The sequence below is a fragment of the Corvus moneduloides genome, chromosome 10 (genome assembly GCF_009650955.1).
Source record: "Corvus moneduloides isolate bCorMon1 chromosome 10, bCorMon1.pri, whole genome shotgun sequence".
Lineage (NCBI taxonomy): Eukaryota > Metazoa > Chordata > Aves > Passeriformes > Corvidae > Corvus > Corvus moneduloides.
In genome coordinates, this window is record NC_045485.1 from 12,784,776 (window position 1) to 12,811,663 (window position 26,888).

General features: G+C 36.5%; 1 long non-coding RNA gene across 8 annotated transcripts in view; it reads left to right on the forward strand.

The window, feature by feature from the left end:
- Positions 1–26,888, forward strand: part of LOC116448550 — a 436,138-nt gene that overhangs the window by 325,499 nt on the left and 83,751 nt on the right. For 2 of the 8 annotated variants that reach the window (XR_004242005.1, XR_004242007.1), the window contains exon 6: positions 16,454–16,594. The exons of the other annotated variants lie outside the window; for them this stretch is intronic. This is a non-coding gene — a long non-coding RNA (uncharacterized LOC116448550). The remainder of the gene's footprint in view (positions 1–16,453; positions 16,595–26,888) is intronic. 8 annotated transcript variants of the gene reach the window in all.

The following is a 26,888-nucleotide window of genomic DNA, read 5'->3' on the forward strand; positions in this document are numbered from 1 at the left end:
ATATCTTTTTATTTCTCTCCCCACTCTTCTTGAGCAGTTGCACTTCTGCCTTGCTCTAATTTCCCTGAACAGTTGAGTTGTCGTAAATTTGTGCAGGCAGCTTGTGAATACTTGTCCAATAAGTTCCTTGAGTTTCAATAAAAAAACCCCAATAAAATCTTGAAAGTAAAGTTGCAGGTGAAACGTCTTATTATAACAAATAAGAATATTCCAATTTAATGTATTTCTTAACTGGTTAGTCTACATTGCAGGACTGAGTTCTCTCTATTGCTTCCACTACTTTTGTTAACATGCTCCAAAAATTAAATTCCCCAACATTTTTTTTATTGCAAGAGTTTTTGGGTCTGGTTTTCAGAACTTGCAAAACACATTTTACAACCTAATACTCACTCTCATATTACGTGGTCAATATAATATTTTACTCAAGTGTGGCCCTTGGTGCCATGTGAATGATTTTCAGAATTTGTGGCTAGATTTCATTCAGCTGTTAAGAAGAAACTGAAACTGTAGAAAGGAAGAAAAAAGATATCAGTCAGTAACTAGCTGAACAGTAATTCTACTTATTCATCTCTTTTTCATTTCTCTTATGTTTCTGCAAGTCAATTCAGCATGGAAACATTGTGGCAACTTTCCCTCTTTTAACACGGTAAGGATAAGTAAAATCCTAAAATGCTTTCAAGCCCCTCTTCACCTTTTCTTCAAGTTCATTTGTTTGTCTGGCTGTTCTGAGCTGTGGAATAGATTTCTCTGCTTCTTCATGTTCAAAGTCAAATTCAGACTTGAGTTCAGCAAATGTTTCCTTCTTATCCCTTTTTTTTTTTTCCTGGGTATCCATGGTTACTGGGTATAACTTATTCTCTGAAGCTACTGCTCTGATCCCATTGTCTTAGCAGAAAAAATCAGTGGCAAAAGTGGTCTCCCAGGCTCCTCTCTGAATCTCCAGATTTCTCTTTCATGTTTACACTATTGCCTAGCAGTCTGTAGACCTCTTGCTGTGATTGTAAGTGCTTCACTTATCTGACCTTTCAACTGAGAATTTCATTGCTGACTTTCATTTTCCTTTTAAAGACTTGATTGCTTCAAATGCAATTATTTCAAGACAGCCCAATGCAGACCCAACTATGTTTCCATTATACATAGCTAAAATATTTGGAGATTAGGCATACTCAGTGTTTCTCATGCTCTAAAATCCCAGCCAAAAAATTTATCAGCATCCTTCTGTAATCAGGTCATTCCAGTAAAACCTCATGTGTTTGTTCATCTCAAGAGTCCTTCACAGAAACCATTCTGTCAGCAAACGTGTTCAATTTTGTCACAGGAGGTTAAAGTTCTTGAGAAGAGATGAAGTCTCTGCCATGGTCAGACTCCAAATTAAAATCAGTCTGTTAGAAATAGATCTCAGGTTTGCATATATTTAAGCCGGAAGCTGGTTTAGAAGTGGGACCAGTCTGCAGGTAGTAATTAGCATTCTGGCTATATTTGGTCATATTACCAAGTAGCTAAAGGTCGTGTTTTGTACCATGGCCGTTTGTGTATCACATCACAAACCTGCCCCCAGCAGATCTTCAAAGGCAGCTGCTTCTGTCACTGGAGATTTCTGTGTCTGGCCAAGCAAAACAGAATGAGGGCAACCAACACTGACAAGACATGAGTCTAGCTCTTGGTATGTGCTTTCAGATTCTGATGTCTTTTAGGATTTTTACCTCTTGCCTTAAAGTGTTGACATATTTTCCTTGAATAGCAAGATACTGTAGATACCCTTAGCAAAAATACTGGTCTGGAACCGGGGCAAGGGGACTTTTTGTGTCAGCAATTGAGAGTGAGCATTTCTCATGCTTGGTACCAGTGCAGGTGCACTGCTGTCACATTTGTTTGCAGTAAAATATATTTGAAATTATTAGGTGATGTGCATTCTGACTTGGTTTCCTGTATATTCAGATTTTTCTTTTCTTCTATAAATTCTTCTTTCAGATGTATTTTTTAGATAAGGTTTATAGGTCTGCAGTGCATAGTACAATAAGATCTCATTTGTGAGCCCTCCAATGTTAATTCCTTTACTGATTGTCTGGAGTGGGCTGCCAAAGTGTTCTGGTTTTGAAAAAAGCAACTTAATGTCTCCACTTGACTACAGTTACCAAAATGATGAGTTGTGAAGGCGATTCCAATGCATTTTATGAGTGAATGCTTAAAAATACAGAAATCTTCAGAGTATTCAGATGTAGGTTGGCTTTTCTGAGTCTCTGTGGTGTATATTGGGGATGCTGGAGTGGCCTAAGGAATGAACCCTGAGAGAGAAACAGCATAAAAATGGAACTCATTGCTTTTTTGCTAAAAGAGATGGTAAATGTTGTTGGTCACTCAATCTGCAAACTAGCAATGCAAACAGCAGTGACAGTATCGCTATCAGCAAAAAATTATTTCACCATTTACTTGTTAAAAGTGAGATGAACTGCGAACTTTTATGAGAGGAGGGAGAAATAGTCTTTTTCTTAGCATGCAAATATGTCTTTTATTAATTTTTTAAAGCAGTAACACAAGTGTGTGTATCCAGAAACATCTTATTGTCTGTTGCAAAAAAAACCCAATATAAGATATTTGTGATTTCATCTCTTTACCTCATATTTTTTTAAAACTATACATCTTTTCTAATATTCATAGTTCTAAAGGCTTTAGTGTGAATTACTTAAAGAAAGGAATTAATACAAAATTCATTAGAATATGAGGGGCTTTTTAATGTCAAAAACTCTTTTCAGTTAGATCAAGTATATGCATAGCAAACCTGTAAGACAAGGGCTATATTCATTTTGATACAATTTTTATTAATCTGAAAGAATTTATTTTTGTCTTCTTGCTGCCTTCTATGGGAATATGAGACTGGGAAGTCAGAAATAATACCATTAGAGTTTACATATAAGTCCACATTTAACAAACCTGGCAAGCATGAAGAGAAATATTTCCCTGAGTACTCTGCTGAAAGAGCCCCTTAGTTCCCATCTGTGGGATGAATGTATGCTGCAGTCTCTTAAATAACGTTTTGTAATCCCACTGCAAATGGAAATTGATTACAACAACTGGAACTGGTTTGGCTTTCCTTGTATATTTTAGATAAAGATATTTTAGGTGGTTTGTTTTTTTTTTTTCTGATAAGGTAATGTAGGTCAATGTTTTAGTTAATTCATAATATGTGCAAACTCTGAACTTCAATTTAGAAGAAATCAGCAATCTGAAATCTCATTAAAATGTAGATCTTTAAATGCCAGTTTTGGAAGGGGATTATGAAATAATAGAAAGTAAACAGGAAAAATGTGTATTGGTATTATTCACCATTTTAGTACATACACTAAATATGCATATTTTAAATATGAAATTATGCTATTAGAAGTAACAGGTGAATTTGAATGCAAATAGTGACATTTTGGTAGCATAATTTTGCAGCTTTAATTCATTTCCTATAGGTGTCCTGACAGAATTTTGTACAGCAATGTAATAAGGAATCATCTGTATTAGTGGTAGCTGGTATTTTGTCCAGGTGCATCAGTGCCAAGAACACTCCTCACTTCCCACCCTGCCACAGTCCTGCTTCTTTGGGCTTGTCTTCCTTTCTCCTCTGTCATTTCTGTTCTCATTTTACCTTCCCCTTGTCAAGGCTCTGCCCCTTGGAGCAACCAGATTAAATTGTTCAGAAGACTTGAATCACCCTAGGTAGAATCAAAATGTCCTTAACTCCATGTAGAGGAAGGTTGACCTCTCTGTACTATAACACTATTTTATCTGAAAGTTATTAGTCTAGCTTCTGTGGATGATACGAGTTACTGATTAAAGCTCAATGATTCTCAAGCAAGTCCTAGGACTGTCTGATCTTATTTTTCCTCCTATTCATATTTCAAACTGGCATTTTATCTAGCTATATTGAAACTTTGAAGTTTGTTTTCAGATTTCTAAGTTTTATTTCATGCTCAGTTGTCAATATTTCTTTGTTTTTCTGATTTTGGGACTGTACTGCATATTAAAGAGCATTTCTTTTCATAATTTGCCTCTGAAATTTGTTTTGTTTTTTGGTATATTAACTAATAGCATATGAAAAATGTTGTAAATAGTATTTGAAAAAAATAAATGCATCTGAATAGCTGCCCAGATAAAAGAAAATTATTATGCTTTGATTGCCTTTATGCCACTTTTCAAAATATGTGTAATGACTAAGGAATTTTTTTTCAGAAAAAGAAAATGTCAGCTAGATATTAGAGAATTTTGAACCTGATAACATATGCAGAACAGAAACTTTATTCTAAAATTTATACTCTACTTGTCATTGAAAAGAAAGTATGCTTCATTATTTTAAAATATTATATGATGGATCAACATTTTCATAACGACTTCCTGAACTGTGAATGGCATTCAGCCCAAGCACTAGTGGCAGAAATAGGCAAGTATATGCTAAGTAATTTAAGATAGCTTGAAAAATGAGTATTGTCTTGGGCAACATGAATAGAACAAAACAGTGGATACAACAGACAACTTGCTAGAAATTATTTCAGTTATTTTTAGTGCCAGGACAAGTTTGATTTGTGCATATGTGACTTAATGGAACAGCTCAGGTGCTAAATATTAAGCATAAGATTAAGTGTTCCACTGGATCAAGACCATGTTTGATAGTACCTTGTCCTCTGGGCTATGCTAATTCATTTTCTGGCTGATTACAGTGGCCTATAAAGAGTGTGAAATTGCTTTCCACTGGAATTTTCTCACTGTGATAGCAATATGTGGAACTTTTGAAGGCTATCTTCCCAGGATTCCACATCTGTGGTACAGTGAAATTCTCCTCCCCATATTTCTTTCATGAACCATGATTTATACATTTTAGCTCTATTCAGGGCTGAATAGAAGCAGCAGTCTCTGTCTCATTTTCTGGAGTTCTGGAAATTACTTTTCAAGCTGGGACATTTTTTGAGGAGTTTCTGCCAAATTAACTGTTACACATAGAGGTTGTATGAGTTTGCTGGAACTTCTGTTGTTGGTGGAATAATTACAATGTCTTCATCTTTAAAACCTGTTAGTTGAGGGGATGCAGAGGTTTAATTTCTGTATCGTCTTACTGAGTCCTTGTAAAATGCGTTGGTGTTGAACCCTCATATCTGACAGGGGTTTACTTATCAGACCCAAGAATCTTCACTGTTATCATCTGTCTCAGGCCATGCCAGTCTGCTTAAGAGGCTGAGAAAAGGAAGGGTAAAGGGACACTCCCACCCACCCACACCACCTGAAAAGTTTTTCTGATACATGAAATACTGACACAGGTTCTGTTCAATCTCCTGGCACAACAACCCTTTCCCAAATGTGCCAGATGATCTGCAAAGCAAGTTGCTTGCTGCCCTTGCAGAAGGAGAGTCAGGACCAAGAGACTTGATCAGTACTCCACATCTGTGGCTAGGGATATAAAAGTTACTCCCTTGGTGACTTGGAGGAGTCATGAGCTGGTCAGAAAGGGAATTGTTTTGAGAAAGGAATTTCATTTCAAAATGTACTTATGGGAAGTTCATCTGTGGGAATTCTGCCTTTTAGATTCTCTGAATGACAATTGAGTCAAAATTCAGCATTAATCTCTAGCCTTCTTACAGGTCATATTAAGGGAGCCTGTGAGAAAAGGCACATTTTCAGCCCGATTTTTTGTATTTGGATGCTGCCATGACTGTGAATTGGTGACTTGTCTTTGTAAATAGGAACCATCAGATGTAAGCCCTTCCAGTGTCTATTTCTGGCTTAGGATGTTTATTTTGCTTAAAGAGAGAAACTCTACAAAGAGAATAAATGGTTTGCAGAGGGATGAAAAAGCAGCTGGAGGAATGTTTTTTTCCTCCAACTGGCCTGCTTGTTGGAGAAGAAGAATGGGGCCTACCAATTGCAGTCTGAATAGCTCTTTGAGAAGAGCAGAACCACCCATGAGTTTAGTACCCGCTCCAGTAAACTTACCCAGTATTGAAAACCATTATCCCCTGCAGGTTATGTTGAAGAACAGTTGAACATCAGTCTGACAAAACTGCAGCTGAATCCTACATGGCATCACATTTGAGGTCCACAGTCTCAAGTGATCCAAATCTTTTACAGTCATTAGCTTTCTGGCACTGATGTTGAAATGCAAAGTATTATGAGTTACCAACAACATGATCCTGTTCATTTGCAGAGAAAACTGCACGTTTGGATTTCTATCCTATCTACTTGAGACTTTTCATTTTCAAATAATACAATTCTTTAGAATAGATTACTCTTAATCTTGCCATCTTGCACAGCTTTGTAACCTTCCAAAATTTCTTTCAGGAGAAAATACATCTTGAGTTTTAGATTCTTATTTTGCTTTTTATGCCTTTCATTCTCTGCTCACAAAATCAGTCAAACACGCTAGACAGCACCAGCTGTCTCCTAGGGCTCTAAAACTCTTTCTCATTGCTCAGTAGAAGATCAGCTGCAGACCAAGAATAACAGGAAATACATAATTTATGTGCTCCATTCCTTCAGAGCTGGCAGCTCCAGAATTCTGGGAGGTGTAAAGTGTATTGAATTTTCCACATCTCAGTGTAAATTGCAACATGCTCTTATTAAACATTCTGGAAGTTCTGAAAATATTTCAGTTATTGGATATTGGATCATCTCCATAATTTTCTATCTTTTCCTCTTTTTTTTTTTTTTTTTCTTTCTTTTAAATATGTTATCTAGGTTATTTTGCAGAAACCCAAATGGATAAATGTTTATTCTACTTTAAAATTTTTTTGCTTTAGAATTCTCCCAATTCCTCTCCTCATTTAAAAGTTGAATACTGTGAAGACCTGAGTTGTCTCTGAGACAATCCTTACAAAACTGCTGGATAAATTTGGCCTCGCCTGTTGGGGAAGATGAAACAGGAAAGCCTTATAAATATGATTGCCTGACAAAAGATTTTGGGAATATGAAAACTATAAGCGACATCGAAATGAAGGCCACCTTTGAGATACCAAGTCTTAGTTACTGAACAACTGGAAAACAATGGTATGGCCGACTGAAGGTAATCCCCTCTTGATTGAACAATACCCTCTGCTTGCAGGCAGGTCCAAGGGTCAGAGCAGACCCTACTAGCTCAGCAGAAGGGGTCCAAAGAGTAGTTTTTAGAAGTTAAGATGTAACACTCTATGGTAATATAAGAACTCTTATAGGCTGTATGTAAATGCTATAGGATTTGTATCTTGTATTAGATTGGTTAGTGACAATTAGAATATTCAGTACAGAAGATGATTTATTGTATTGTAACGAGGACTTCTGCACTACCACTCTACTTACTCCCTTACCCACTTACTCTCTTACTTACCTCCTCTTCGCTCACTCTTACTCCACTCTTACCTACTTGCTCTTACTTTTATGCTCTTGCTCTCCTGGGCCTGCTCCGAGCTGCGGTTGGCAGCTCTAAGCAGTGCCCCTGTACCCACGCCCTTTGCAATAAACCGTTCAGTGCTGTTTGACTGAACACCACTGCGTTAACAAAAAAGCAGAGAAACGACTGCTTCTTCCTAATAAATATGATAAATCCTGGCTATTGTCTGGCTTTTCAACCATAGTAATAAAGCCATAGTAGTTAATGATTATGTCCAAATTAGCAATGCTGTGCTTTTTCTAAATCTTTTTAGCTACCCTGGTAATACCTGTATAGTAAAACACAAGAACAACCATAACCAGCTTAGCTTATGCTGTATGATTAATAGTAAAATATGGATTTAGTACGTGACACCATTCTACATCTTTATTAATCTTTCTATATTGAAGTAGTAGTCTTTATTCATATTCAACTTCAGTGAAAAGGCCCAATGTGTCTTTCACTGCCTGTTGCAATAAAAAGATGAAATATTGTGTCAGTATTAATGTATTCATTATATGCATTTATAATGACATCAATAATAACAGATAAAACTAAGATTAGATAAAGCAATAGAAAATGAATCTGAATTTTATTTTGTTTAGATGGTCAAATTGAAAGCATTGCAAAGGGTTCTATAATACTATTTTGTTAATGTTCTGTTGAAATGAATTCTGCATTTGCTGGTTTGGAATATGCTTAGTGTTAAGAACTGATCCTGGTGCTGTAGTCATATTTTAATAATGGTCGCATTTAAATTATATTTGCCTGCATTGTTGGTCTGCAGTACAATGGGTAAATGCCCTTTCTCTCCCAGTGTGCCCATACTAATTTGCTCTGCTTCCTCAGCCACAATTCTGGGCACTTTTTGAATGTCTAATGTCTGTGTATTCAGAGCAGCAGCTGGAAAAGTGAACCCTTCGGGCTCTTTGCTTTTGTATAATACTTACACCTATACACACACTCAAATAAGTGGAGATGTCAACTTGTATGGTATTTACAGAATTATAAAGGTCGTCTGTGCTTTACATTGCATGTCATCTGAAAATCTTTGAAATGTGGGATCATCAGTTAAATTTATTTCAAGATTCTTTGCATTTAGGTAACTCAGTAGGACTTAGGCCAGTATCTGTTTCATGAAGATCAAACTTTTACAGGGTAGAAAAATTTCAGTGAAGTGCAGTTCCTTCAAAAAAATAGTCAGCTTCAGAAATAATTTCAAATTCCAAGACAAAGTCTTCCATCAGTGCTGTTTCTATCACAAAGACACCAGCGATTAGTGTTATATTCTAGAATGAGACCTTTGCAAAGAACTCCCAATCTAAAAATGAATAACTAAAGGTGCTTTCTTGAAAGCCGTTTAAGGCAACCACATATGGACAATCCTCCTCAGGAATATTGTATCCACTTCTTCATTTGTTCTTGGGTTAGCAGTGTGCCTCCCTTCTAGCCAGGATTACCTGACAGGGAAAGAATCAAACTTCTCACTGTTATCCACTCATATTTTACTGACACAAGTAAATCTTGAAGAATAGCATAATATGGGTAAATTTTTTGGTCTGAAGAGATAATTAAACATTTCTTTTCGCTGGAAATACTCCTATTCTCAGTTTTTCCCTTCTCCATCCATCCAGAAGACCAAAAATCTGTATCTTCAGTGAAATAGAAAATCAAAGAAACCTTGGTGCTGTAACACCGAATGGTTTTCCCTGAGCTTTTAATTACTGGCTTTTTTCCCCCTATGAAAAACATTGGAAAATAGATATGTCCTTATTTTATACAATAAGATGCTTGTTCCTTTTGTCACTGAACAGTAAGCCACTTCACCTGTGTTCTGATTTGTTGGTTCATGTGTTTGTTTTATCATGAATGTGAAGATATTTGACCAAACTGCCCTTGTCCCAGTGTCCGATGCTTTGGAGGAAAGCCACAGTTTCCCAGCCTGCCCTAAGTGAAAATTAAGGCTGTCAGCATCTGAGCGAGTGGCAGATCAGTGTCATGCTGGTGCACAGACAACAACAACAAAAAACCCACTCTTGATTTCAACAAAGCAGTTCGATTTGGGTTGGTTCAGCACATGAAAGGGCAGTTTAGCTACAGTCTTCCTGTCTTCCTCATGGTTTAAAGTTTTGGAAATTTTTAAGAAACAGCATAGCTGAAAATTGAGAATTTCCCTGTGCCTTGTAATTTTTTCCCCTGTTTTTTATTCAGCATGCTGGAGATAAAATGAAATGCAAGACCATTCTCTGGATACAATTTTCAATCAATTATTTTTTCCTAGCTTTTCTTAGGTCCTAATACATTAACACATATAAGAAGCCACAGAGCAGAAATTCCTTCAGTTAAATCTAAATTCCATTGAAATAATTGGGAGTTTTTTCCTTCACTGACTTTTGCGGGACTAGGACTTTGCACCTCCAGCACCTGAGGAGAACAAGAATCCATTATCATGTTGGAAATCCTCTTTCTGCCCTTCCACTTCTGCTTCAGTCAGAAGTTTCTTGCTCTCATGATCAATATTATGTAAAAGCCACATTATTTTCATCTGAATTTTAAAAATGTCATTCATAATGAGCATCAAGGAGTACATTTCCTTGGTGTCAAATATATTCTTTCATCTGGAAAATTGTAATATACTCTTCCTTTGCATTTTATTGTGGAAGGATGTCCTCCCAGCTTCATGCAATCTTCACAGAATTTCTAGATGCAGACCATGGCACTATATCAGAAATGCCGACACCTGTTGCTAGTTTTCAAGGCCAGATTTCAGATAAAAACCAAAGAAAGAAGCATGAAACAATCTCATTTAATAAAGTCCTTTTAAAGTTGCTACATGAAAAAAAGTTCGATTATCAAAAAAATTTAGATTGCTTGCACCAGGAGGTATAGGACCGAAGGGCTGGGCTATTTTTCTCCTCCTGTATAATTCTTACTATGAGTACTAAAACAATTTAGAGGACCAATCTGTGAGTCATAAATTAAAAAAAAACCCTGATTTTTTTTCTGTGTTGATATAATTTTAAATTGACCATTTTTTTCTTGTGTGATTTTTCTTTGTTCTTTTGATTTAACAAAATTTTTGAAATTAAAATATTTAAATATTTTTTCTGTCGCAGAAAATATTTTGATAAAACCAATATTATTTATAGAAATGTCCCCAACTTACATAATCAATATAAAGGAGATATCCTTTATGACCTGCATCAATTAGATCTGCCCTTCTAGAAGAATATTGCCTCATTTTATTTTCCATCAGGAAGTTCACACTGGAAAAAAAATGGATAAAAACATTTTTGGGAAATGATTTCATTTTCAGGAGGCTGTTTGGTTTTTTTTTTTAATAAGAAAATCCCATTTCCAGCCTTGTTAACTGTTAGGATTTAAGTAATGGGAACTTTCCACATTACCTTTGCTTTTCCACATTACCATTGCTGTCCCATTTACAAATGGCAAGAGAAACAAGGGAATAATCAGAACCACAGGGTGTCATCTCTAGCAAAAAGAAAATATTTCAATTGCAGTACCAAGACATTGACATAGATTTTTATTTATCAGAAAATCACATGTAGTCCACCCTTCCACAAACGATTGCCTTGGGCAAAGGATTCTCAGGAAATTGCAGCTGCTGTTGAGCACTTTACTGACTTTCACTTCACATGTATCTGTGCAGAAGTTCTGTGGATTTGGAACACGCCAGGGTTCTTCTGAAAGCAGAAACCTCGAACTTGCCCATAGATGTAGAGAGGATGAATGGGTTCAGTTCCTAGGACGAGACAGGCAGCAGACAAAAGCAACAGAACAATGCTATAAACTAACCTCAGCTGTTTCAAGCAGCTCCCTTTTATCCTAAAATGAAGGAATTCTGTAATGAAAAGTGACAGAGGGAATACAGATAAAAGACTAAGTACTTTGTTATTTTCAGTCAGACACATTTCCGATGTGTCTTACAAAAGAAAACCAAGCTACAGAGAAATAGGCACCAAGTAGGGTGTAGGGGGGGGGGGGGTGTGTTGGGGGAATTTTACTAGAGATCTTGAACTATTCAAAGCTGCAAAAAATTTTGTGTGGAAATAGACTTCCTCAGTTACATATTCTTACCTAAAAAAGCTGGAACCATGTAAAGCCAGGATTACTCTCTAAATCTCTGTCATGATGCTGTTCTTGATACTACTGGAAATATTTAGAATCCTGAAGTACTTGTGCTATCACCGAGGTCTCTCTTATGTAAGGCACGTGTTGCCCAGTATCCCACTGAAGTATGAACCAATCCTCTGGAAGAACCTTTCTTTGGTTCCTAAACTCTTCTCACTCTTCCCAGTACAGAAATAGCAATAGAAGGCTTACAGGGAAAAAAAAAAGTGTCTATGTCTAATTATTTTAATGACAGATGTCAGGAGGGAACAGAGAGACACAGAAACAAGAAGGAAATGGAATCAAGAAGGCAGAGGGAGAATACACAAGATGAGCTGAAGACTAAAGTAAACATTTGTATCCTGCTTGAAAACCCACTGCAGCCATGTGTGTCTATCAAATGACTTGAGTAAGCTTTAACACTATTTGATTCATTTGCTGGCAGGAGACCAAGAAATACATTTACAGATTCTGCAAAAATAGAGCTTTGGCTGTCCTGTAGTACAATCTCTATAGGGAGGTTATCGTTGTTGCTTAAGAAAAAATACCAAACAGCTGAAAGACTGAAATTAAAATGGTCCTCGACTGTATAAAATTTAAGTCCTGCAATAGTAATTCAAGCAATTCTATTATGCACATGCAGCTTTCTGATAGGCAGTGTTTGTGGAAATACCGTTCTCATCAAAACCACATTCAGTTATAGCAGAAGCAAGAGAGAAAAGAAAGCTTTGTATAAAGTTGGCATTGGAGCTGCCAATTTTATAGTAGCTCCCATTCTCTAGGAATGGAAGGCATAATGACTAAACAAAATAAAACCAGTTGAGATGTCTGAAATAGAAAAAGACCTTTTAGATTATCATGCCTTTAGGCAGTAATTGCCTCAGATGTTCTGCTAAAAGAAGACATAAAGACAGAACTTAACATAATCATCAGTTCTGTAAAGGACTATTTTAATGGGACAAAAGTATAGCACAAGGGAGAACATCCACTTTCAAAAACCATCAGTGCCAAATTAATCAAAAGTATTAAAGCTAGACTAAAATCCAAGAAGAAGTTCTATTTTCTTAGTGCATGAAATGAGCTAATCTCAAGTCAAACACTCTTTATGATCTCTGCTGCACACTTCTCTCACAATTTCTCTCTCTGCTCTTGGTCCAAGCATCTCAAAGACCACTACCATACTCCAAAGGAGCAGAGAATGATAGTAGTAATTAAAACCCTGTAACACAGCCTCCCAGTGGGTATTGCCTGCCCAAAGGGTATCTATGATACACATTGTTTATTTATTTGAGGTTTTGTCATAACTTTTTTCGTATTGCCTGACAAAAAGCAAATGAAGCCAGATAACCAAGAGAATGGGGAGTGTGCATCAGTGTATGTTGCAAATGCTATTGTTTCTTGCTTTACAAATTATAAATTCTATTGCTCATATAAAACAATTCTATTTAAACTCTATGTTACACCTATTTATATTTTGTCAGCCTTTTAAAATCTAACACCTCTGTGTAATGTAAAATGTCATGTAAACCAAGTGGTGATCTACACAGCATTCCATATTTTAGTGTTTTTTAAACGTTATGTCCAAGATATATTATAGAAAAATAGTTGTCAGCAAGATATTCAGTCCCTGCAGTGTCATTTACATTTCAAAGAGCAGTTTCTCTGATGAACTGAGAAATATCACTGACTGCATTCACAGAACAATAATATTTAAAAAAAGGAACCTAAGATTTATGATATAGATTGGATTCTGTATCAATATTTCATTTACCTCCTTACAATATTTATTGCAAATTTTTAATACATGCTAGAATAACAAATGCAATAATGCAGTGGGAATTCATTTCCTTTCCATCTGAAATTTATCCTCAAAAAAAAAAAAAAAGGAGATAGCACAAGCAGCAAAATGGATCTAGTAAGCAGAAGGGAGGTGGTTCCAGATTTCGTTGTAGCTTCAGGCAGAGCACTGAGAAATGGGTCATTTGCCCTACACCAGCAGCACATCCAGCAGCCTGGGTTGTTCCCAGGTAACCATAAAGTAACCATAAAGATAATTGTGCTCTAGATGGAACAAATCCAAAAATATTACAGGCACATAAAATTTTGTTTATGAGATCCTCTTAAGAAAGTAATAGCTCCTTACTTTTTGTGAATAATTAATCTTAATTTCTTTTCTAGTCAGTCACAGGGGGAGGATGGTAGAATATGAGCTTATTTACGTTAGTCTATAGGAATGTAGTGCTGCTGTCACTCCCTAGTTTTGTTTTTTTTTCCTGTTTATCAGTGTAAGAAGAATAATTAATTTTATGGTGTGCTACTTTTGGCTTGACAAGTGTGTCATTTCAGGAAATAACATTTGAATATATAACCTCTTTAGTGGTGTTAGTAATGTCAGATTTTGTTTAAAATAAACTTATCTGTAAAATTAATGCTTGACAACATTGAGACTATAATGATAATGTTATATATGAATGGTATAAGTGGAAATTTATTCAATAAAGAATCTTTCAGACTGGATTGTAGAGTATATGAACTATGAATAAAGATGTATAAAGGGCTGTAGAAATTGGATTTTGTAGGATAGAACCTATCTGAGAACAGTGGTTTAAATGGTATGAGACCTCTATATCCATGATTCATCTTATCCTTTCCAGGAAAAAGAGTGAGCATAATGGTTGTTTTCCTTTATGTTGATAATAGTATTAAACTTGGATCTTTTTATCTCTGCTTGCAAGCACGCAGTATTGGCTATTACAACTTTAATAACCATCATATAATTAAGAAATCTAATTCCAGATGTGCTGTAAGTTTTGCTTAACTTGAAATCATCACATAGCTCAGTAGCTCAGTGGATGTTTCCGAGTTCAGCCAAATATATTCTTTCATTACTTTCCCACAAAAGCCACTTAATTTTTTTCTCTCTAAGCACAGAATGATGTTTTACTAATTAAAAAGAAATTATGAAAGTTAGCACAAGTCCTGATGTCCTTAAGTGATAAAACACGTAGATCCTCAAGATACGAAGTTATCACACACAATGTTTTCCATGCCTGAGTAATTAAACTAGTTAAAAGAAAGTTCCAACCTCAGATGTGCAATGTGTGCTAGAGGAAAAATCCACTGTATAGCACACTTGAGTTTGAGATTTGCATTTGCAATTCTCACAAAGTGTATTGATTCTAGTAGTAAACAACACCTGCCAACATTATTAGGAAATTTGCTATTATGAGCACTGAAATCCACAAATTGAAATTCTTTATTATATTTTAAAAGCCCAATCTTGCTTGATTCCCATCCTTTTCTTTACATTATTTATAAAAGATTTTCTTTTTTTTTTCCTGCAAAATGGAATTTGGGTTCTCTTCCAGTTCATATTACTGGTGAGAGGTGTGATTTATCTACATATTTTCTTCTTTTCAGCCATTTAGCAATGGAGGTTTGCTCCCTATTTTATTCACTAAAATTTGAAGAAACTTGTACACTCCTCTGCACGCTATCATTAGCATGTGGATTCACTCTGACCACAAAACAGCTCAAAAATACAATTCTTTCTGCCTGCTAAAAAAAAATAAAGACAATACTAAAAGAAACCTTTCATTTTATTACTGCATTTCCATGAACTACTCCTTACATGTGCTTTATCAAATCCCATTTCACAGATTGCTAAACAGAATGCTTTTCTGTATCTATTCCTTCAGACTGATCACTTGTTTGGTTGAATATTTTCCTTGATTACATTATTCTTTCACCATGTAGTCTCTGCTTCCAGTGCTTTATTGATCTTATCTGTATGTCCCTGTTTTTTCCCATATCTACATGAAAGTCCTGCTCTTTGCATCATCATCTCATTTTCTTTGAATGGTTTTTAAGTGGTCTTTATTTTTCTTCCTCTTCACCCACTGATTCTTTCACCTTTATTATCCAAGCATGTATCTCCTCCTCCCCTCCCATATAATCCTCTCATTGTACTTTTTCATGCTGTTTGGGGTGTAAACACCAAAGAGGGTTTGGTCAGTGTTTGGTCAGCAACTTGCCAATGCTGTATCAAATGCATTTTTAAGCACTTTGCTAGCACTGAAGTCACATCCTGTACAATATCAAGTGGTTCAGGGCATATCAGTTTTATGATGATGAATGGGAGTAGCAATTTCTACGTTTCTTGGCATTTCAGCAACAGTCAAAATATGGAAAGAGTATTTCCCTAAGTTTCACCAAACAGACCTATAAACCATAACTGTGGCAGTAACTGAGGAAACATAAAACCTTAGCAGCTTTGGAATGGAGCCAATCATAAATATATACAAATGGTCTATTCCTGCTAAGAAAAAAACAGCTATTTCACAGTGCTATCAGTCAGATTAATATACCCCAAAAGTATTAAAATATGACAAGCTGAGCAGTTTTGATTCCTTTCTTAGAAATGATATCTGTAGTGTCCAAAATGCTATTGTAGACATACACTTCAGTAACATGTCAGAAAAGCTATCTGCAGATCTGAAAGCTGAACTGAAAATATTTCTCTACTGATATAATAGACCAAATTTTTTCTTAATTTTTTTCTTATATAGGGAAAATATGAATATTGGAATAATATGGGTCTTTTAAAGTCACCAATATTATGTATTCAATTGTGATTATATAAGAATTTTGTCCAAGTGGAGTCACATTGATTTATTGAAAGATAGATCTGAATTCTTCCTATGCATGCCTGCAGTGAAGGCAAAGTTCATGGTTTTATTGATTAGTTTGTTTCTGTTTTCTGTTCAGTAGTGTAGATTAGGAGAAAGTGAAAGCATAGCAAGGTGTGAATGAGGCTGAGAGCCTCGGGTTAATTTCGTAATTAATGCAGATTTCATTAGGGGAGCATCTCAAAACTTTTTCTTCTTATGTGCAAAAGATATTTATTCTGCATTTAGTAAGATTTATTCTGGTTTTCGGCTGCATCAGGAGGGCCGAGCCATAACAGATGGAGCTGCTCCGTTGGCACCACAGGCAGGACTGGAATTATTGGAGGTGTCTGTCATTGTGAAGAGCTCTTGAGCAAATGAGCCTTCTGCAGGCTTTGGAGATGGATGTCAAAGGAACAAGGTCAGTAACTTGGAGGTATTTAAAACTTGTCAGGACAAAGCTGTGACAAATATCCTCTGTTTTGAACAAGACCTGGCCTAAATAACATTTTGTGTTCCTTCAAACCTAAATTATCCCCTGATTCAACTAGCTTTTAAAAACATACATCCCTTCTGCCGCCATATCAGTTAGGTTCAGGAGTTTCTCATTAAACAAGTCTATCAGTTGGTAGTCCACATTTGCATAGTAATTTCAGGAAAATGCTTTTATTTTAAAAAATATTTTCCTACCATTAAGAAAAAAATCAGTCAAATACACACTTTGTATGAAACCATAAAACTCCTCTGTTGCAGAGGGTCTGTAGTGTGTACAGAAAGGGTCTGAAATGGAAGATGCTGAGTGTTGCTTGAACCATCAGTTCACACAGATGTGCTGATGGAGTAGCTGGAAGTAGGAGCTGATATCTAGTGATGAGAAAAGAGGGCCAGAGATTTGTGAAGAACAAGAAAACATCAGAGAGCCATTCACTATCACATCAGGAAAAACAAATGTTGTTCATTACTGGGGACAGAAAAGAAACTGGTGGCAGTTGGCATGAACTCTTCAACTTTTTACTGGTCTTGACTTTTAGGTGTAATGAGTGAGAGGATGAAGGAAGTGCTCCAGATGGGGGTCCCAGGAGAGTTAGCTGAGATACATAGCTGTGGGATCAGAGACAGAACTCCCGCCCTGTGCACAGCTTACAGAGTGCACTGGGCTGGGCTCCACTGGCCCCAGGGCAGCCCAGCTGCAAGTACCACTTGGTGTGTAGGTGAGTGTGAAGTTTTCTCATTGCTGCAGGGTTATCCAGGTCTGTCTGCCCTCAGGATTTGATCACAGAGATGCAATTTGTAAAGAGAATGCATAGCTGCCACATTCAGCTTCTGCAGCTTGTGCAGGTTATTTCCAGCAGTTCATCAATATCTGCAGCAAGAAAATATTATATGGGTGGGTTTTGACCTACATTTTTAATTGGGTTATGGATGGAACCCAAATAGTCGTCATGGCGTATAATTTGGTACGTTTTGGAACGATCACACCACATGAGTTTCCCCTCTGACTGCTGCATATTAGCCACAGCTGAGATTTGCAAATGCAATTTGCAGGAACTTCCATAGGATAAATGGAAGAAAGGGAGAGAGTTTCTGTATAGTATTTCTGCAGGAGAAGTGGGTTTTGGAACTTGTATTTCAGTCCTGGGTCCATGATGAGTCATTATAAGGAATAGCAAGATTCAGGAGTGGGATTTGGCAATTCCTTGCCTCTTTGAAAAGGCATCATTCTCTAAATTTTGCTAAGGTGTTGACTATAGCATGCACTGAAATGGAAAATGAGTATCAGTCTGTGATTTTAGCTTATGGACAGGATTCTGAGAGACCTGACTTGCTCTGTGGGTTATTCCTCCTTAATTTTTAGTGCCCCTTTCCCCTTAAATTATTACATTAATTCAACAGACTTGTCACTGGTATTAAGAGATATCTTATCTGCTATATTCCTGTTAATATACAAGATTTCCACTATATTTTTGTTCAGCTGCATCTATGTTGGTGTCGTGTGGTCTTTGTATTTCTTTTAAACCATCTCTTAAAATATTCCAGGTCATTACCTTTTTCTTGTTGGAGGATATGGTAATTCAAATATCTGGCGCATACTTTTCTTTTTACATATTGATTTTGAAGGCTTTTTCTTGAGTAATTTTCAGGCTTCTAGTCTTATAGTACATTAATATTTTAGGACTAAATATTAATTTATAGATGTATTTGGGGGAAAATCTCTCTGTAAATAGGACTCTGGACTATAGAGCTCATTCTTCATCTGTGCACACACCACACTATATTGTGAAAGTCCAGAATGTGGCGCTTTAGGGCAGTGGTGACATTTATTGGCAGTTGCTATTGAAGTAAATTAATTACTTGAATAACAAGGTTCATAATAATCCTTTATCTAACATTACCTGGCATAGTATTATCATCAATGAGCTCTCTCTGTACTGAAATAATTAACAAAGGTCAAATTTTCCTAGTTGATGTTTTAATTTCTTTTACCAGTTCCTTCTATTTAAAATACATGTTCATATGGTTTAATGTGATATAATGACATTACTAATGAGCTAATGTATCCAGAAAGCCAGCAGTTAGTCTACAAACAATTCTTTATATTTAAAATATAAATCTAAAATAGAAAAATTCATGTTAATGTACTCCTATTGTTTTTGAAATTATGTAGTATTCTTTAAAGCCTCAAATGGGTGGTTTTAATTACCTGGATAGAAATATATATGTTCTTCCAATAGATTAATGGATATTGAGTGTAGTTTTTATCTTTTTTCTTTTTATATACCAGGAAACTGTGGGTTATTTGTACTGATTTGATTTTCAGAAAGATTGCACATAGTTATTTCTAATGTTCAGTGGGTATTGTGGTGTACTTATATAAAATTGGAAACACTAAGGATAAAGCATTGGCCAGAGGAAAATAAGGTACTAAATTAAATGAGGACTTGGTAATGAACTGGAAAATTAAGAATTTGGACTATAAATCATTCCTTTTGCTGTGTCCCTGAATGTATACACCTTTTGGAAATCACAAGGACTGGAATAAGGGCCAAAAAAGAATCTAAAATATCCATGAGTCACACATAAGGAAAACAGCTTTTTTTTTTTAATGTTTCCATATTTTATTGAATACCTCCACAGAGATATTAGAAATATATCATCATTTTAACATTATGGTTAGATTATATTTGGTAGATTCAAGATTGACCTTATGTTCTGTATTTGATCGTGTCTATAAGTAGTTATTTCCTTAACTTGAATGTTCATTAACAGTTTAAAAAGCTAAAGCTTCAGAGGAAGGGATGTGTAGTTTGTTGTAGTTTTCTTATGGGCTGCATATTTTTTCCTTTGGAGGCCTTTTTTGAATTTCTTCTTGAGCTGCAAATCCTACTGGTGTTTTTGAAAGCTCCAGAGAAGATATAAAGATAGACTCAGGTCTTTTATGAAACCTTATGTATGTCCTGATGCTGACAGCTACAATTTAAGTTGTAATTACCCAGTCTTTTCTGCAGTGGAGTATCGAGCATGCATTAAACTGCCAGTCCTGTGCACAGTAAATGCTGTTCCATAGCTAAAACTGCAGCATTGAGAGTTAATGAATTACTCTCCATTTTTCTTCCCTAATGACATAACCTTTCAGAAGTACCCTCTTTTCATTGCTTTTATACTTTAAAATAAAGTTTGCTAGCAGAGAATTGGATTTTCAGCATGATCAATAAAACTAAGACTAAACTACTCATGGATTCCCTCACTGGCTCTTTTCCTCCACTGCTTTATCATGCTTTAAGATTCCCTTCCCAGCCAGAAAAATGGAACAGAAACATCTTAGGTATAAGCTTGTCCACGGTAGGAACTGTCTGTCCATGGTGTAATTTCACAATATTACTGAGGTCTAGTATTTTCTGCAGATAATTCCTTTAGAGAGAAACTTCTGTTTTGGTGAGGACAAGTGTTATTTAGAAAACTAATGGTCCTTGTGTTAAGATACGAACATGAAAAGTGACAGTCCTGGATTCAAATAATCTGAACCTCAAGAGCTGCTTTGAAATAAGCAGTTTTCTCTGTTCTCTCCAAAATGACGACTTTGGCTGTGGTTTCACACCTAGTGGCTCCAAACTGATCAAGCTGAAAGATTTTTCCTTTTTGAGTGCTTCTTTGATTTTGGGTTTGTTTTTTTGCCCCGAGTGAAACCAGTTCTGTGGCAGCTGTGTCTGAGCCCTTACACCTGGTGGTGGTAGAGGAATTCAGACATGTTCTGTAACTGGGGGGCAGCAGGATGTTTCAGCTATTGCCTAAAGAATTGCATTAAACAGCTTTTGACATGTGGTGAGCTTAATGGTTCACTCAAAATCTCATTGAAATTGGTCACAGATAATGGTAGGAGGGCATAGCTGTCCTAAGTACTTGCATTAATGATGAGACTAATCAGCAAAAGCAAGAGATATTGCATATGGTGTGAAGGAACATCTTGTCTAGAATTCCCATTTCCTTCTTTGTTTCCATCTGTGTGTGAAATAACATTTTTTCCTCGTGAAATACCAAGTTTCTTTTCAGAAAATCGGCATGGATATATTTGCAACTTGCCCGCTAATTGCCCCAATTATTTCTGAAAGGTGAGGTGTTCAGTGAAAGTTAGGAAGAGTGTCAGGGAGTCAAAATAAAAAAAAAATTGCTCTGTAATTCTTCTAATGCTTAGGCTTGTGAAGGAAGGCTTGGTGAGGCTGTAGGGAAGAGGCTGAATAGCAGTATTTACTGTTTATTTATTATTTTTTTTTCCTGTATTACTTTTAGTCTTCATGTGAGCAAAACATGACTCTTCCTTATTTAGAAGAGAAGAAATTGAACATTTATTACAGCATTGAAAGATGACTGCATTTGGGGCAGCCAAAGATTGAAGCTGCTTTTCTGATGAGTAACAAAACCCTCAAAAGAAAGATGCAAAGCAAACCTAAAACGACAGAATTTTTCTGAGATGCCTTAGGGGCTGATACTTTAGTAAAATCAGGGAAACCACATTCTAGAAAAAAAACCCAAACAAACCAAAAATCAGCCCACAACCAGACCCTATTTTGCACTTGGATGAAGAGAATAGGATTAGAAGTCTAAACTGGGGGAAGACTGGCTGCAGGCAAGGAGTCAGCTGGCTGCCCAAAGCTCTGCAGAATAAGCCAAATAGTGAGTTACAAACAGGAGTGAACAATAACTGGGATGGGGAGAGAAAAATTCGTCAGCTTGTGACGGATGAGCTGGAAGAGCTCACAGGACGTACAGCATTTTAGACTGGCTGTTATTGTTAGGGGAGTCCAGAGGAGAGCACAGAGGAGGTTTAGAGAACTTTCCATGGCCTGGCCTGGGAAAAGAAAGGCTGAGTAATTGGGAGACAAAGGCTTTAGATACAGCTCTTTATGTCTGTGGTGGGCAGGCCAAGGGGAGGAATTCTGCCTTGTGGCGAGAAATGGTGTTAGAAGGAACCACCTGCAGATGAAACACCAGCCTAGGCTGCATTTGGAGCTTGTTAAATCCTCAGTGCTGAAGGTCCTTAGTAACAGGTCTGAGCAGGAAATCATAAAATACGGTGTGTGTAGCCCAGGTGCTGTGTGAGCACGTGCTGAGAAGCGCAGGTCTCAGCTGCTGGGTGGATTTCTCCATGCAGGGAGGGGTAGGTGCTGACTGGGACTGTGTCCCTTTGCAGGGAAGCAGGTGAATTACTGCCTGCAGACACCAGGGGAAAACAGCAGGCTAAGGCAGCTGGGCTGGAGAGATTTCTGTATCAAACAGTGCAAATACTCTTGCTGATCCTTCCTTGGAACAAAGGGATGAATTACATCAGGTCTTCTCGGGCCTTTTAACTCTGTTTTTTACCAGAGTTACATGAGTAAAACTTCTATTTTGCTTTAAATGCTCTAAAATTCTAAGCATATTCCAATAAAGTAACTCTTGAACAATGATGCTGGTAGCTGTACACCTTCCCCACATGCTAATGCAATAACTTTCCAACAAATAACAAATCCAGAAGGGGAAATGTACAGTAGAAATTGGCTAAAACACAGTCAAAGCCAGAATGTGAGATTATTGCTATTATTTTTTGTTTAGAAACACTTCCATCTCCAGCTAAATTTATCTGAGGCAATGTCTGCATTTATATTATCACATCTGCAAACAGTTCTTTAGCTAAGCTATTATGATGGGAGATAACTACAGATAACTTCTGTGGGGGAGAAGTGTCTCAGAACTGAATCTAATTTTTTACTTATCTTTCAGTCAGATAATGCTGCTTGTTTGCTAAAACAGTAATTTGAGTTGTCACCTTGCTTCTAAGCTATTAGATATTTCTGATATTGGGAATAATTTTCAGCATGTGACTTCTAACCAGAAAGAACTCTGTCAGCACAGATATTCCTGAGTCTTGCATGACTAATTCAGGAAAATATCAAAGACCTTTTAATATCAGAAGATAACCAGAATGATCAAATTTCTTCTTGCTGGAAGAAAATATAAATATGAGGCCACTTTAAAAGACAATACAAAGTCAGCATGTACACGCCCCTCATATAATACACCAAATACTAAAATTAACAACCGTTTACGGGGAAGAAAAAGAAAAAAAATAATACCCAATACCACAGTCTATTTATCAGATGTATATAAAACACATTACTTAAGCTCCTGATTAAATGTTTCACCTGTCAGATATCAGTACATCTAAGATATCGGTACATCTTTTACAGGTCAGCCACAGGATTTATTCTCCTCATTGCTGTGTTGTCATGTTGAGCATGTTCTACTCACAAAACATTGGCAAGCTTCAGCTTGGAGAAGCCCCTGTGGAATTTATGCAAACACAGCTTTCAGTGGTTTATGGCTCATTTCACTGGGATGGCAAAAATCATCCTGCTGACCCAGAATAACTATCAAGAGATGCTCTAGAAAATTAAGCATTTGAGACTTGTGTTGATACAATTTTACATCCCTTTAACAGCAAAACGCAGTTTTCTCTAGCCTTTTTAAAAATAAGCCTCAGTAGTAGTAATAATAATAATAAAACTAGAAACTAGCGAAGATATATATATGCACTGGAAACTGTCTCTGTAGGAAAGTACGTATGTTCTGAGTTTCTGAGGTCTCTGATTTTTGTCTCTGCTTCCTGTTTCTTATTTACAAAATCAGCTTTTCTTATTGCCTGGCAAATCTAAGACCTAAGTCTCCCACTGAGTTTGTCAGCTTGCACAATCCGTCTCCAAGCAGGTCTAGCAGACACAGAAACATCTTTCCCAGAGTGTTTGACTGAGAATTGTGTACTATAAAGTTTCCCAGTCCCTGAAGGGGGCACAAGTGTTTACCAAACCCACATGAAATTACTTTTCGCCCAAACACACTTTAATAATGAAGCAAAGTCAAGTTCATTGTAATCAAATACAAAGCAAACCAATTCCCTTGTGCTTGGAAGCAGGTGCTGTGCAGGGAAACAGCAATAGCTACCTGCAGCTTTGGCTTAGCTTCAAGTTGTTTTCTTTGGACTGTGAACTGAACTATGAGGAGGACCTGCTCGGGTGTAAGAAATGGAACTGATTCTCAGATAATTTGCCTTTCTCAGGCATTCTGTTTCCATGTTAAAATGCAGTTTGGAGGTAAAATCTTCCTGGGACTCTCAGGAGAGTGAATGCATCTCTAGGGAATGAGGGTTATTCTGACTCTTGATAATTAAATTCAGCAATAAAGTAAGATTTAACCTGCCTATTAATGAATTATATATTACTCTTTCACTTGCTGCGCAGAGGTACTCCTAATGCCACTTCCTGATGACAGACTTAAGAAAAACTTAATATTTATCTGTCCAGTGTTAACCCACTTATACAATACACATTTTATCCTACTCAGGTAGTAACCATTCAGATTCACTGTGTAAAGTTCTCATCAAGGTACCAATCTAATTTTATAGCTTGAAGACAATGCAAAACATGTTCATATTAGTAAAAGCATTCATTACTAACTGTTGAACAGTGACTAACATTGGGGAGGATTTGTCTGTGGATTTTCTATTATTGCAAAACTTAAATTGTGTTACCCAGGTTATTGGATTGAACAGAAAATCCTGTCCTTAGTAAACTAATTTCTTCTTTCTTAGTTTAATAGTGGATCTTTAAAAAATAAAAATCTAAAGAAGAATTTTGGTTTTTCTGGACATATTGGACAGTTATAAATATTCTTGTGACTGTTTTACATAGTTAATACATCAGTGTGGTAAAGATGTATAGTCTAAATAATATTTTACCCTGGGCTTCAAGGTCTGTTTCAACTCCAAAGATCAGATTCCCCATGTTTTAAGTTTATAGTTTTGAAATCTAATGAGTTACAAAAATGTACTGCCTTGTACTTTGATTGTCTGATAAATTCACCATCTGGAAAATACACTTTAATTTAAGATACAATTTAATCTGGCTCTTCTAAGACAGATCATGAATGTTCTTATTAGCATCCTGGGTTTCCCCAGGCTGGGGAGTATGGTCTTCTATTCCTTGCTTTTGTCAATAGACAGAGGGAAAGTTCTACCTTTAGTCTCGTTTCCATTGCTTTGTTCTTCTGTTTTCTTGTCATTCTGTTCTGGGAACCTCTGAGAGGAGTGGGTAACTCTCTTCTTGATTCACTCTCTCCTAACAAGAGTGAATCAACAATGCTTTTATCTGGTTCAGTACGTCAGGTCAATGAAGAAGGCAGAAGGAGGGAGGACAGAACAAAAGAAGTTTCCAATTGAAAATCTCAAGAGCAAAGAAATAATTTTAATAATTTCTTCTACTGGAAGAAATAGACCAACTTAATACATAGTAGCAGCACCAATTGGGTATGGAGAAATGATAGTCATATTTCTGCAAGACAACTGCTATATTTTCATACCCTAACAGTCATTTTAACCACAGACATTTAAAACACAATTAAATGTCACTTCAGTGATTACATGACTCATGACTGAGCATGCACTACAGTGACTGAATACTCTGAAAGTGACACCTTTAGTCTCTCTCATGCATGAAGGGAATAAACTGCATCTTTAAAATATGTAAATGTATCTAGGCACAGGAGTATTTACGGGTCTGTGTATTTTCTACCATTGCTAACACTGATTATGTTTTATGTATATGAAGGAAATAAGAGTAGAGGCTTCTACCTTTTTTAGCCACTGACTGAAAATCAGATAATGATGTCCTGTATTGTAGTACTTTCCAATTTTATCTCTTAGTTGCAGTTATGGTTTCAGAAAATTCCAGACTAAAAGCTTTTCAAAAACTCTCTTTTCAAGCAGTTATTTAGTAATATTTCCAATTGTATTACATCCTCAGCTTTGGCTGAGCAAGAAGGGGAAAAAAGATAGATGGCAATGAACAAATGTTCTTTTTAATTACATAGTGCTAGAAATGAAAATTATTTGTTATGCTCTGACTTTTAGTCTTCAATTCAATTCCAATAACCCTTGCATAAAAATCCCCATATTCTGAAAGAAATTTGTTATAGCAATGTAGCAGAACAGTTTATTAAAAGAAATAAGACATCTGGGAGGTCTCTGAGAGCATAAGACATGATTCAACAAATCCCTAATTTCTTCAAGAAATGTATCTCTAGGGAGATAAAAAGAGATTTCAGTAACAGTCACTTCTCCCTCATGTCTACAGGAAAGCAGGCTTTATGTCTTTGTGGCTTGTATTTTTCAGTTCTTTCCTTATAACATCTCAGTACTTCGTGGCCTCATGAACTTGGTGTGTTTGAGGACTGTCACTGATATTTCTGCAGGTGTTCTTTTCGCATTTAAAACAAGCTGGTCTTCAGGGAATGATTCCAGATGCCCAAAGAAGTTTGTTAGAAGTTCAGATGCCCTACTCAACTTTAATGTCTGTCTTTACTGTGCAAAAATAACCCCTGAAGAAATTGGACACCTTGGAGAGGTTTATACCTCACAGTGCCCAGTAACTGGGTAGTCTTTGTGGGTGCTAAGTTTTGATCTGGTAATGCAATAAAGGCACAAATATGTAAAGCAAAAGAGAGAGGCAATCATTCATTAAGGATAGGTTTAGTGGACTCCTGGTTACCCATCACTTTTTTGTTGCTGTTATCTTCTAAAGGATTTGATATATTAAAAAATTGTATTAACTAATTTTATTGTACTTTCTTCTCCAATGGATGAGTGCTACGGACTGAACCTTTACAGTTTAGGCTCTTACCACTGAGAACAATCCCAGTGTTTACCACGTGGCATTTTCCAAGCCACACAAACTTCTTTCATGCTTGAAACTGTAGGAGAAAGTCCAGTAAAGCTTCAGAGATGATTCTCTAGCCCACACTGACTTTAGCAAAAAATAACCAATTTTCAGCAGATCACTGAAAGATGTATAACTAACTCCTGGGCTGTCTCTGCCAGGTATCCAGTCACTTTCCTGGTCCACATTTAAATTCTTGGCAATACAGTACTGCAGAACTCAAGACTGAAAACATCTAAAACAGTAGGGAATAACTTGTTTTAAAACCCAAACTCTTACTCTAAGGCTAGCATCAGAAATTGCTGCTTTTTTGTCAGTGTAACTTGGTGAGCAGAGGGCATGCAGAACATCCACAGCACTGATGTACATAGGATATATTTGTGTCTCTTCTAGAACCCTTCTGGGAACTTGTCTGGAAAAGTGGTTTTTTGGAGTTGAGCCCTTTTGGAATTGAGACTCGTGGTTTTCCCTGAT